Source organism: Aquarana catesbeiana, linkage group LG10 (genome assembly GCF_042186555.1).
Source record: "Aquarana catesbeiana isolate 2022-GZ linkage group LG10, ASM4218655v1, whole genome shotgun sequence".
Lineage (NCBI taxonomy): Eukaryota > Metazoa > Chordata > Amphibia > Anura > Ranidae > Aquarana > Aquarana catesbeiana.
The window spans coordinates 21,928,467-21,940,324 of NC_133333.1; the positions used below are offsets into that span (position 1 = coordinate 21,928,467).

The following is an 11,858-nucleotide window of genomic DNA, read 5'->3' on the forward strand; positions in this document are numbered from 1 at the left end:
CCAGATCTGCAGGATGCTGATTGAGGCATGATAACCCCTTGGTTTTGGTGAGTTTAAACCCCTGGGGGTTTTTTTGAGCACGCGGTGGAGGATCTCTGGTGAAACGTGCTCTCATCATTTATCAGCTACAAACTCCATCCTTGTCCACTAGAGACTGTTTATATATACTTCTCTTGAATCAATATGGTCTATATTAAGGTTGAATAGGCAGATAAGTTCCTTTGCAAATTAATCAATCCAGTGTATGGCGAAAGGTAGAATTATTGATTTACATTATTCGTACTCTGAAGCAGCTTTTCTCAAACATTTTACCCCAGAGAAACCCTTGAAATAATTATTTTTTCCTAGGGAAACCCTGCTAAAATTAAGTCATTGGGAGTCAGTAGGAAAAAGGTCTTGACCTTCATGGTCAGGGAAAAATTCCTCCCTTATAATGGTGGTCAGAATTCCATCTTTACAGACAGCTAAACACATCATTAATGTCATGCTGCTGGCTTTGCCAAATGGTACTGGACCCAGGAACTATCCAGGCATCATCAGATGGAAGGTCACTCAACAACTCAAAGAGCCCCTAGCAATTTCTTGAGGAACCTTAGGGATCCACTGAACCCTGGTTGAGATTGGCTGCTCTGGAGAATAGTAAAATCAAAACTTCAAGGAAGGTAAAGGCAGTCCCTGGGTTACTAACATCCGACTTACATACGACTGATACTTATAAACAGAGGAAGACAATAGGAAGTGAGAGGAAATCTACTGCTAGGAAGGGAATATCACTTCTGTAAGAGTTATCATGGGAAAAGGGTGTCTCCACTGGAGCTGTATCTCCAATCCTTGTCTCCACAGCAACCCAACATTTTCAAAATCCAATTGTCATAGGGACATAAAGTGAGGTGAAATCTTCTGAACAGGGGCACAGACAGCAAAACAAATGTTGCAGGGATGTTAACCCTCCCCTATGCTATCCAAAAAACATAAAATATATTTTTTTGGCTGGAGTGGCTACACTTAAAAAAATTGACCTGTTCCGACTTACAAACAAATTCAACTTAAGAACAAACCTACAGACCATATCTTGTTTGTAACCTGGGGACTGCCTGTATTAGATTCCTTGATAGGGGATGATTGGGCTGGGTATCAGGGGGCTTTTTCTTCTTTGTGAGTACTTTTAAGATACTGTATGTTGGGTTAGTGGCACTGGAGTCAGTGACATAGTGGGCTTTTTATTGCTATGTTGTCTCCTTGCAGACCTCCTGTCTAAGCATCTGCAAAAGCAAAGTCTTCCAGCACCAACTCCCTTTGCAACTCTGTGATACCATGTGAATATTCGCTAAGTGCCACAAAAGGGATCTAATGCTGTTAAGTTGTCACAATAAACCCTGTCCTTTAACAAAACCCGCCTTTTACCATGCCAACCAATCACTTTAGCACCATGGCACTCTTTTTATGGTATAATTTCTTTATTTCATATAAATCTACCCCTAGCATGAATGGGCCACTTGGCTGTATTTAGCCCCCGAACCAAAGGTTCCGAGTCCTCTGTACCAAGTTCAGGTTCAAAGCGAATTGTAAATTAATTTATTGTCTCCTATCCTTTGTGTTCATTCTGTCAAATAATATAAGTTGTGTATAGGTAATATTAGGTAGGTAATAGGTAATCTTACATGGGTAAAGCACATACATTTTGGGTATTGTCACTTACATCTGTACAATTTACCTGAAAATTGTGTAGACTCTAATAGGCACATGTTCTCATTGCCAGTGCATTGAATGGTATCCGAAGTGTAGCACCAGGTGGAGCTACCAGATGCACAGGATCGGCATGTCACCCCATTATACACTGAGCTGTCCCCTGGCACTTAGAAGGAGAAAAACAGAACAGAGATATAAAAGCTTAAAAATAAAGTGATATCTGGGTTTAAAATAAATATCCTGCAGTAATGAAGGAAATAAGAGAGAGGTGTATTGTTTATGATTCCTCCAATAATGAAAGCTTTGCAAAAATGTTATGCATACAGCAGTAATGAATAAATCACCAGTAGAGCCAATTTAATGTTTTGCTGTTTCTCTAGGGCCGGAGTCTCCAAACTGTGGCCCTGGGGCTGGATGCAGCCCTTTGCTTGCCTTTATCTGGCCCTCGGGGCACTATTCCCTCCACTGACACCAAGAAATTTGGTATAATTCCTTTCGCAGACACCGATGATGGGGCCCAATTCCTTCTATTGACACCAACAATGGGACACAAATCCTTCCATTGACAGCAACCATGGGGCACAATTCCTTCTATTGACACCAAATGATGGGGCACAATTCCTTCCATTGACACCAACGATGGGGCACAATTCCTTCCATTGACATCAACGATGGGGTACAATTCCTTTCAACTGACACCAATGATGGGGCACAATTCCTTCCTTTGACACCAACAATGGGGCACAATTCTTTCCATTGACACCGACAATGGGGAACTAGTCCTCCCATTGACACTAAAGATTCAGCATTGTTTACTCTCACTGGACACCAGTTCTCACCATTTTCTACTCCCAATGGTCCTAGTCCGGTCCCCCTTATGTCTGGAGGACAGTAAACTGGCCCTTTGTTTGGAAAGTTTGGAGACCCCTGCTCTAGGGTCAATAGTAAACTGCAAAAAAGTTGCCCAGGGAATCAGTTACCAATGTGTCAGAAATTGCCACCAGCAGGACGTCTGTGCTTCTGTGCTTTGTTTAGCAGTTTACAAATGAATCGTTATACACCTTACCAGCCACTCAGTGTCTGCCAACCCTCTCCTCCAATCCCTACACTGGCTCCCAATCACCCAGCGAATTAAATTCAAAATACTAACCACAACATACAAAGCCATTCACAACTCTGCCTGAACTACATCGCCTGTCTAGTCTCCAAATATCACCCAAATCATCCCCTTTGCTCTTCTCAAGACCTCCTGCTCTCAAGCTCTTTCATCTCCTCCTCCCATGCTCGTCTCCAGGATTTCTCCAGAGCCTCTCCCATCCTTGGAACTCGCTACCTCAACCTGTTCGGCTATCCCCTACTCTTGCTACCTTCAGGCTATCCCTGAAAACTCATCTCTTCAGGAAAGCCTATCACGTCTCCAACTAATCTCCTACCACTTCCATCAGCTCATTCCCCACAGTTACAACCTTTTGTACCACCTGCCCCACCCTATTAGATTGTAAGCTCTTCTGTGCAGGGCACTCTTAATCCTCTTGTATTTTATTGTATTATAACTGTATTGTCTCCCTTTTATATTGTAAAGCGCTGCGTAAACTGTTGGCGCTATATAAATGCTGTATAATAATAAGAAGAAGAATAATTATACCTGTAAATTAACAGAAAAAGGTAAAAAAATGTACTTACAGGAAGGTAAAGTTGGGGTGCAGTTATCAGTCGCGTTGCAACACGATGCAGCTGATTTTATTCTTCCTCCATTTGTGGTAAGACTTCCGCTTAGGCTACATTCATTTAGGGATATACATGACATTGTGTAGCTGATGGTGGTAGAGCTACCTACAAGTAAATAAAGTTTATTACTTTCTTGAGACCATTAGTTTCAATGCTGGGCATTAAGCACTGTTGCAGTTGAAAGAATTTGGTACTTACTGTATTTATTCTGGAAGGAAGGAGGTCTGAGATTTAAAGTGGATATAAACCTTATTAATGAAATTTGACTTCTGTCTGTAGTGTTTTCTTATCTCTCTCCAAAGCACTTTGTCCCGTGTGTTTCTTCTGTTCCGTAGCTCGGTTATCAGCCTGATAACTTCTGACAAGTTCTCCGAGACAGGAGATAAAAGCAACCTGAAATTTGTGTTGTGGGAGGTTGCTATAAATAGATTAGCAGAGAGCTTGCCTTGTCACAGCAGAGCTCTGCACATTAATTCCTTTATTTGCCAATGTGGAATGGGGGCGTGTGCCTTGCCTCCAATCAGCTGTCTTGGCTGTATGCCAATAATCCACTCCCAGTGCTGAACAGGAAGAGAAATTCTCTAACATGATGTGCACTTTCTAAAGGATATATAAAGCCGAAGACAGCAGATATACATGTAAACCCCATGTAGGGAGATTTGTTTCATCCCTGTGTATCATCTGAGGCTGTTCACTTCACTGGGTATATGTGGGGATTTACATCTCTTTTAAAGGTGTATGTATTGTATTGTCTTGTTTTATGGTTCAACAAGAGAACGGTTAAAAGCCCTATTGGATTTTTGTTGTTATTGTCTGTCTCCCTGGGGAAATTTCCCTTCACTTTAGTTGTGGAGACCCAGCAGGAACAGAGAGGAAATCTCTAGGAAATTATGAGAATTCGTGACTTGGTCATTTGTCAAATATAACATTTTGAATTTGGCCTCATGTTTTGTTATCACCAGGACATATTATGGCGGTGTGGTGGTGGTATGTGTGTATGTGTGTGTGTGTGTGGAGGGGGGGGGGGGGGGCAATCTTAACGGCGGAGAAACAGACAGCATTAAAAAAATAAACTTTTCTACTTGTGCTTTAGTAAGACATTGAACACCTTTTGTTTTGATGTGTCTGGAATGCTTTACCTGATTCAAACTGAGATCTGAAATAAGCTTTAAAGCTAAAGTTTAGGTTTATGGCAATTGTTCCAGTTTGGACCAACCTAAAGTGATTGTAAAGTCTTGTTTTTTTTTTTTAATTAAAAATAACAAAAATGTTATACTTACCTGCTCTGTGCATTTGGATTTGCACAGAGCAGCCCGGATCCTCCTCTTCTCGGGTTCCTCTTCTGCGATCCTGGCCCCTCCCTCCTGTTGAGTGCCCCTACATCAAGTAGCTTGCTATGGGGGCACCTGAGCTGAATCACAGCTACCTGTGTCCATTCAGACACAGAGACCCGGCCCCTTTCTATTCTCATTAGCTGATTGACTTTGATTGACAGCAGCAGGAGCCAATGGCGCCGCACTGCTGTCTCAGTCAATGAGAAGGGAAGATCCGGATGGCCGAGACATTCCTACAACATCGCTGGAGCTAGAGGGACCTCAGGTAAGTGTTAGGGGTGCTGGGGCAGCTGCTGCACACAGAAGGCTTTTTATCTTAATGCATAGAATGCTTAGGAGACTATTTTAGGATTATATCTATGTGTGCACAATTATTGGGCAACTATTATTATGCAGAATTATTATGCAACTAAATGATAAATTAAAATTTTCCCATCTCACTTTTATTTTTATCTGTTAAAGTGAGAATAATAAACAAACAACTCAAAATTTACAAATAAACATTTCTGAAATGTCAAAAAAAAAAGAAAAATTCAGTGATCAATATAACCCCCCTTCTTTTCAATAACCGTCAAAAGCATTCCATTCATGGAGTGTCAGTTTTTTGATCTGTTCACAAACAACTTTTTCTGCAGCAGCAACCACAGCCTCCCAGACACTGTTCAGAGAGGTGTACTGTTTTCCTTCACCGTAAATCACCTGTTTAAGAAGGGTCCACAAGTTCTCAATAGGGTTTAGGTCAGGTGAGGAAAGGGGGCAATGTCATTATTCTTTCATCTTTAAGACCTTTACTAGCTAGCCACACAGTGGAGTACTCTGATGCATGTGATAAAGCATTGTCCTGTAAATATCATGGTCTTCTTGAAAGATGTAAACTTTTTCCTGTACCACAGCTTGAGAAAAGTGTCTTCTAACAACTGGCAGTAGGTATGGGAATTGATTTTGAGTCTATCCTCAACCTGAAAAGTTCCAACTAGCACATCTTTAATAATACCAGCCCATACCAGTACACCACCTCCACCTTGCTCGCATCTGAGTCAAAGTGGAGCTCTGTGCCCGTTACTGATCCAGCCACAGGCCCATCCATCTGATCCATCAAGAGTCACTCTTATCTCATCGGTCCATAAAACCTTTTAAAAAACTGTCTTCGGATATTTCTTGTCCCAGTCTTGTACTTTCCACTAATGTGTCTTCAGCTCTAAAATTAGGCAAGTTAGGTGGTCGCCTAAGGCCTCGCCCTCACAGGGGCCTCGTGGCCGCCTAATTTGCCTTTTGCAGTGTTTAACAGTGGTGGTTTCCCAGTCTGTTATGCCGCAAAGTCACCAGCTCTGCGGCGATCTACCCGTCAATCACAGGCAGCTGACGGGTAGATCGAGTATCGGCCGACATGCAGAGTAGCGCGGGAAGCGGCTGTAGTCCTTACTGTCCTCTCTCATATCGCGCTGCTCCCCGGCGGCCCCTCCCCTCCTCTCCTCTCGTCCATTCCAGGTGATGTCACAAGCATACAACGAGAGGAGGGGAGGGGCCGTCGGGGAGCAGCGCGACATGAGAGAGGACAGAAAGGACTTATTATAATACAGCCTCTTCCCGCGCTACTCTGCATTTAAAGGAAACTGAAAGGAAAGTGTACCCTGCTGTGCCCAGTATTCTGATGTACACCATACCCTATACCCAGTACCCTGATGTGCCCTGTACCCTGTGCCCTGCCATGTCCTGTACCCTGATGTGCCCTGTACCCTGTGCCCTGCCATGTCCAGTACCCTGATGTACCCCATACCCTGTGCCCAGTACCCTGATGTGCCCTGTACCCTGTGCCCTGCCATGTCCAGTACCCTGATGTGCCCCATACCCTGTGCCCAGTACCCTGATGTGCCCTGGACCCTGTGCCCTGCCATGTCCAGTACCCTGATGTGCCCCATACCCTGTGTCCAGTACCCTGATGTGCCCTGTACCCTGCCATGTCCAGTACCCTGATGTGCCCCATACCCTGTGCCCAGTACCCTGATGTGCCCAGTACCCTGATGTGTCCAGTACCCCGATGTGCCCAGTACCCTGATGTGTCCAGTACCCTGATGTGCCCTGTACCCTGATGTGTCCAGTACTCTGATGTGCCCAGTACCCTGATGTGTCCAGTACCCTGATGTGCCCTGTACCCTGATGTGTCCAGTACCCTGATGTGCCCAGTACCCTGATGTGTCCAGTACCCTAAAGTGCCCTGTACCTTGTGCCCTGCCATGTCCAGTACCCTTATGTGCCCCATACCCTGTGCCCAGTACCCTGATGTGCCCAGTACCCTGATGTGTCCAGGACCCTGATATGCCCTGTACCCTGATGTGTCCAGTACCCTGATGTGCCCAGTACCCTGATGTGTCCAGTACCCTGATGTGCCCTGTGCCCTGCCATGTCCAGTACCCTGATGTGCCCCAAACCCTGTGCCCAGTACCCGATGTGCCCAGTACCTTGATGTGCCCTGTACCCTGTGCCCTGCCATGTCCAGTACCCTGATTTGCCCCATACCCTGTGCCCAGTACCCTGATGTGCCCTGTACCCTGTGCCCTGCCATGTCCAGTACCCTGATGTGCCCCATACCCTGTGCCCAGTACCCTGATGTGCCCTGTACCCTGTGCCCTGCCATGTCCAGTACCCTGATGTGCCCCATACCCTGTGCCCAGTACCCTGATGTGCCCTGTACCCTGCCATGTCCAGTACCTTGATGTGCCCCATACCCTGATGTGTCCAGTACCCTGATGTGCCCAGTACCCTGATGTGCCCTGTATCCTGATGTGTCCAGTACTCTGATGTGCCCAGTACCCTGATGTGTCCAGTACCCTGATGTGCCCTGTACCCTGATGTGTCCAGTACCCTGATGTGCCCAGTACCCTGATGTGTCCTGTACCCTGATGTGCCCTGTACCCTGTGCCCTGCCATGTCCAGTACCCTTATGTGCCCCATACCCTGTGCCCAGTACCCTGATGTGCCCAGTACCCTGATGTGTCCAGTACCCTGATGTGCCCTGTACCCTGATGTGTCCAGTACCCTGATGTGCCCAGTACCCTGATGTGTCCAGTACCCTGATGTGCCCTGTGCCCTGCTATGTCCAGTACCCTGATGTGCCCCAAACCCTGTGCCCAGTACCCGATGTGCCCAGTACCCTGATGTGCCCTGTACCCTGCCATGTCCAGTACCCTAATGTGCCCCATACCCTGTGCCCAGTACCCTGGTGTGCTCTGCTGTGCCCAGTGCCACATACCCTGTGCCAGTACCCTGATGTGTCCTGCTGTGACCCATACCCTGATGTGACCAATACCCTGCACCCTGCTGTGCCCCATACCCTGTGCCCAAACCCTGATGTGCCCTGCTGTGCCCCATTCCCTGATGTGCCCCATACCCTGCGCCCTCCTGTGCCCGTGCCCTGTGTCCATACCCTGTGCCCTGTATCCTGATGTGCCCAGTACCCTGCTGTGCCCTGTACCATGCACCCCACTGTGCCCTGTACCATGTACCCTTATGTGCCCTGTACCCTGCTGTACCATGTATCCTGCTGTGCCCTGTACCCTGCTGTGTGCCCTGTGCCATGCTGTGTGCCCAGTACCCTGCTGTGCGCCCCATGGCCTGCTGTGTGCCTTCTGATAAGCCTTGCTGTGTACCCCATGTTATGCTGCTTGCCCCATGGTGTGCCTCATGCCCAGCCGTGAGACCCTTAAAGTGCCCCATGTTCTGCTGTGAGCCCCATGATGTACCTCATGTTTTGCTGTGTGCCCTGTGATTAGGGTGCCCACGTGTCCCGGATTGCCCAGGACAATCCCGCAATTAGCAGGTCTGTCCCGGGTCCCGGGCACCCTCATTCCGGGACAATACAGTGTCCCGGAATTGCCCCCTGGCCCTGACCCGATCTGATGCCCTCTAAAATATCCCTCACATCGCTACTGTCACTCACTGACAGCCTGTGGTGGACCCCTGGCTGGTGAGACCCCTTTTACATGAGCCGTTGGCTCAGTGCCCAAATGGTTGCTAGCTGCCGCTCCGCCTCGCATCTAGCAACCAGTGACATCATGAGGAGGAGAGAGGCAGAGCCCCAGCTTTCACAGCGGGGAAGATTTAACTTCCTGCTCCGCGCCTGGGTGGAAAGTGGCACGCTGTATCTGGTGGCAAGCTATGGGTGAAAAGTGGCACACTGCATCTGGCATCAGGCAACGGTGGCAAGTGAAACGCTGCATCTGGTGACAGGCAATGGGTGGCAAGTGGCACACTGCATCTCGTGGCAAGTGACACGCTACATCTGGTGACAAGTGACACGCTGCATCTGGCGGCAGGCATCGGTGGCAAGTGGCACACTGCATCAGGTGGTAAGTGACAAGCTCAGGGTCCCCACTGATTCTGCATTATGGTGAGCTGAACAATTTCATTATATATTACAATGTAGTACAACACCAGCCATTCGCCCGACAAATCACCCCTGCCACCGAATTCCCCGTCAACCCCGAGACTACATTCCCCCAAACCCCCATCTTTTCTTGGGAAGGGGGGCAGGGGGGGGTGTCCCTGAATGGCAGTTTGGAAATGTGGTCACCCTACCTGTGATGTGTCCCATGCCCTGCTGTTTGTCCTATGCCCTGCTGTGAGACCCATGATGTGCCCCATGTTCTGCTGTGTGCCCCATGATGTTCTCAAGGTTCTGCTGTGTGCCCCATGATGTGCCCCATGTTCTGCTGTGTGCCCCATGATGTGTCCAAGGTTCTGCTGTGTGCCCCATGATGTGCCCAGTGTTCTGCTGTGTGCTCGATTATGTGCCCCATTTTCTGCTGTGTGCCCCATGATGTGCCCCATGTTCTGCTGTGTGCCCTATGATGTGCCCCATGTTCTGCTGTGTGCTCCATGATGTGCCCCATGTTTTGCTGTGTGCCCCATGATGTGCCCAATGTGCTGCTGTGTGCCCCATGATGTGCCCAATGTTCTCCTGTGTGCCCCATGTTCTGCTGTGTGCCCCATGATGTGCCCAATGTTCTGCAGTGTGCCCCATGTTCTGCTGTCTGCCCCATGATGTGCCCAATGTTCTGCTGTGTGCCCCATGTTCTGCTGTGTGACCCATGTTCTGCTGTGTGCCCCATAATGTCCCCTGCTGCCCCCCCCATATTGTCTCCTGACCTCCTGTGCTCTACCCTGCTGTCCCCTGTACACTGCTTATCTCAAGTTAAACCCAGAACTGAGCGTCTGTGGAAAAAAAAGCACAAGTTTCACATAAAATAAGTAAGCGCTAAGATTTGTTTCTATTTTTTAAAGGGGTTGTAAACCCTCATGTTTTTTCACCTTAATGCATCCTATGCATTAGTGTGAAAAAACTTCTGTCACTCAGCAGCCCCCCAGCCCCCCCATTTTACAGCCCAGCCATTGGCTCCCTCTGCTGTCAATCAAATCCAATGACGTGGGGGACCGGACTGAGTTCGGAATTCTGAGTCTTTGGACGCAAATGCTGGAAAAGGGAGCGTGCCCGCAAGGTAACCCCCCAGGGAGAGCACTTCTCCTAGGTGGTTTCCCAATGCGGGGAGGAGCCGCGAACGGCGTTAGGGGACCCCAGAAGAGGATGTTTGTTATTTTTTTTTTTTTTAAAACAGGAGTTTACAACCCCTTTAATGCTATTTTTTTAAATGTTTTTATATCACAGCTCGCTGATCATGCCAATGTTCCGTGAGCTGTAGATCTGAACACTACAAGTTACAGCACACCTAAATTGTTAGCCCCACTCCTGAACTCCCAATGATTGCCTTACCCATGCCCCAGTTCATTTTTAGTATTTTTCCCATTATGGGCGTGAGTGGGGCCTCATGTCCAAGTTTTGCCTAAGGCCTCTCAAAGCCCAGAGCCGCCTCTGTGTGTCTTGTTCAGTGGTGGTCGGCTTTCAGCCTTCCTTACCTTGGCCATGTCTCTGAGCACTGACCACCTTCTACTTCTGGGAACTCCAGGTAGGTTGCAGTTCGAGAATATGATAACACTGGAGGATGATGGGTTCCTTGTAGCTTCACGTTGGATTCTTCTCAAATCTTAGCGTCTTTTTTTCTCAACACGTTTCTTGCGACTTTGTTGACTATTTGCAAGAAAACGTTTGGTGGATCTGTGATCACGCCCCAATATCATAACACTTTCAAGAGTGCTGCATCCCTCTGAAAGACTTTTTACAATTTTTGGATTTTCAGAGTCAGTTAAATCTCTTTTTTAGCCCATTTTGCCTGAGGAAAAGAAGCTGCCTAATAATTATGCACACCTTGATATAGGGTGTTGATCTCCTTAGGCCACACTCTCCATCATTACATAGATACACATCATCTGATATGCTTGAATCCAATAAGCATTCAAGTTTATACAGCTTAGAGTTAGACAATATGCATAAATGATGATTTGGTCAAAATACCCACATGCCTAAATAATAGTGCACACAGTGTATATATCCTTATTTGGTCTTTGTCAAAATCCATATAGGGGTACATGCAAGATAATGCAAGGCATCTGTAAGGACATGTGCTGAGTCACATTGCCTGTTGGATCAGTGGATCTCCATTTCAGCAAATTCAGATGGCATCACTGATCCCTACCTACGAGATAAACACCAAATATCCAAAGATAGGCGCTCACCAAAACGTATGAGTCCATAATGTTGTGCACACATTTAAGGCTAGAACTTGTCCATGAGATTTTAAAACTGGAACTTACCTGTTGTGCTTGTTGTGTATATAACACCACACTGATTGCCAGAAGAGCAGGTAACACTGGAGCCTGTACATGAAGTTGATGTACTAGTGCACTGTATGCAAGACAGTGAGTGACCTATATAGAGAGAAAATGTGTCAGTTGGCTATAATTATAATAAATAATATTACTATTGCTCTACAGCAACTATACAGATTAATGCCGCGTACACACGAGCGGAATGTCTGACAGAAAAAGTCAGACGGAAGCTTTTCATCGTATATTCCGATCGTGTGTATGCCCCATCAGACTTTTTTTTTTTTTAACAGTTCGATATAGATAGGAGATTCGACATGATGATGACAATAACAATCTGTGTCCATCAAACCTGTGGTCGAATGTGCCTAAAGCCTAATTTGCATGGTA

The 11,858-nt window shown here is 46.9% G+C and overlaps 1 long non-coding RNA gene across 1 annotated transcript; it reads right to left on the reverse strand.

Moving 5' to 3' along the window:
- Positions 1–1,695: 1,695 nt before the first annotated feature.
- LOC141110442 (uncharacterized) lies at positions 1,696–11,603 on the reverse strand. The gene is made up of 3 exons (XR_012236292.1): positions 11,457–11,603; positions 3,373–3,522; positions 1,696–1,855 (listed from the first exon to the last, which is right to left on the reverse strand). It is a non-coding gene; the product is annotated as an uncharacterized lncRNA (long non-coding RNA).
- Between the last annotated feature and the right edge of the window lie 255 nt (positions 11,604–11,858).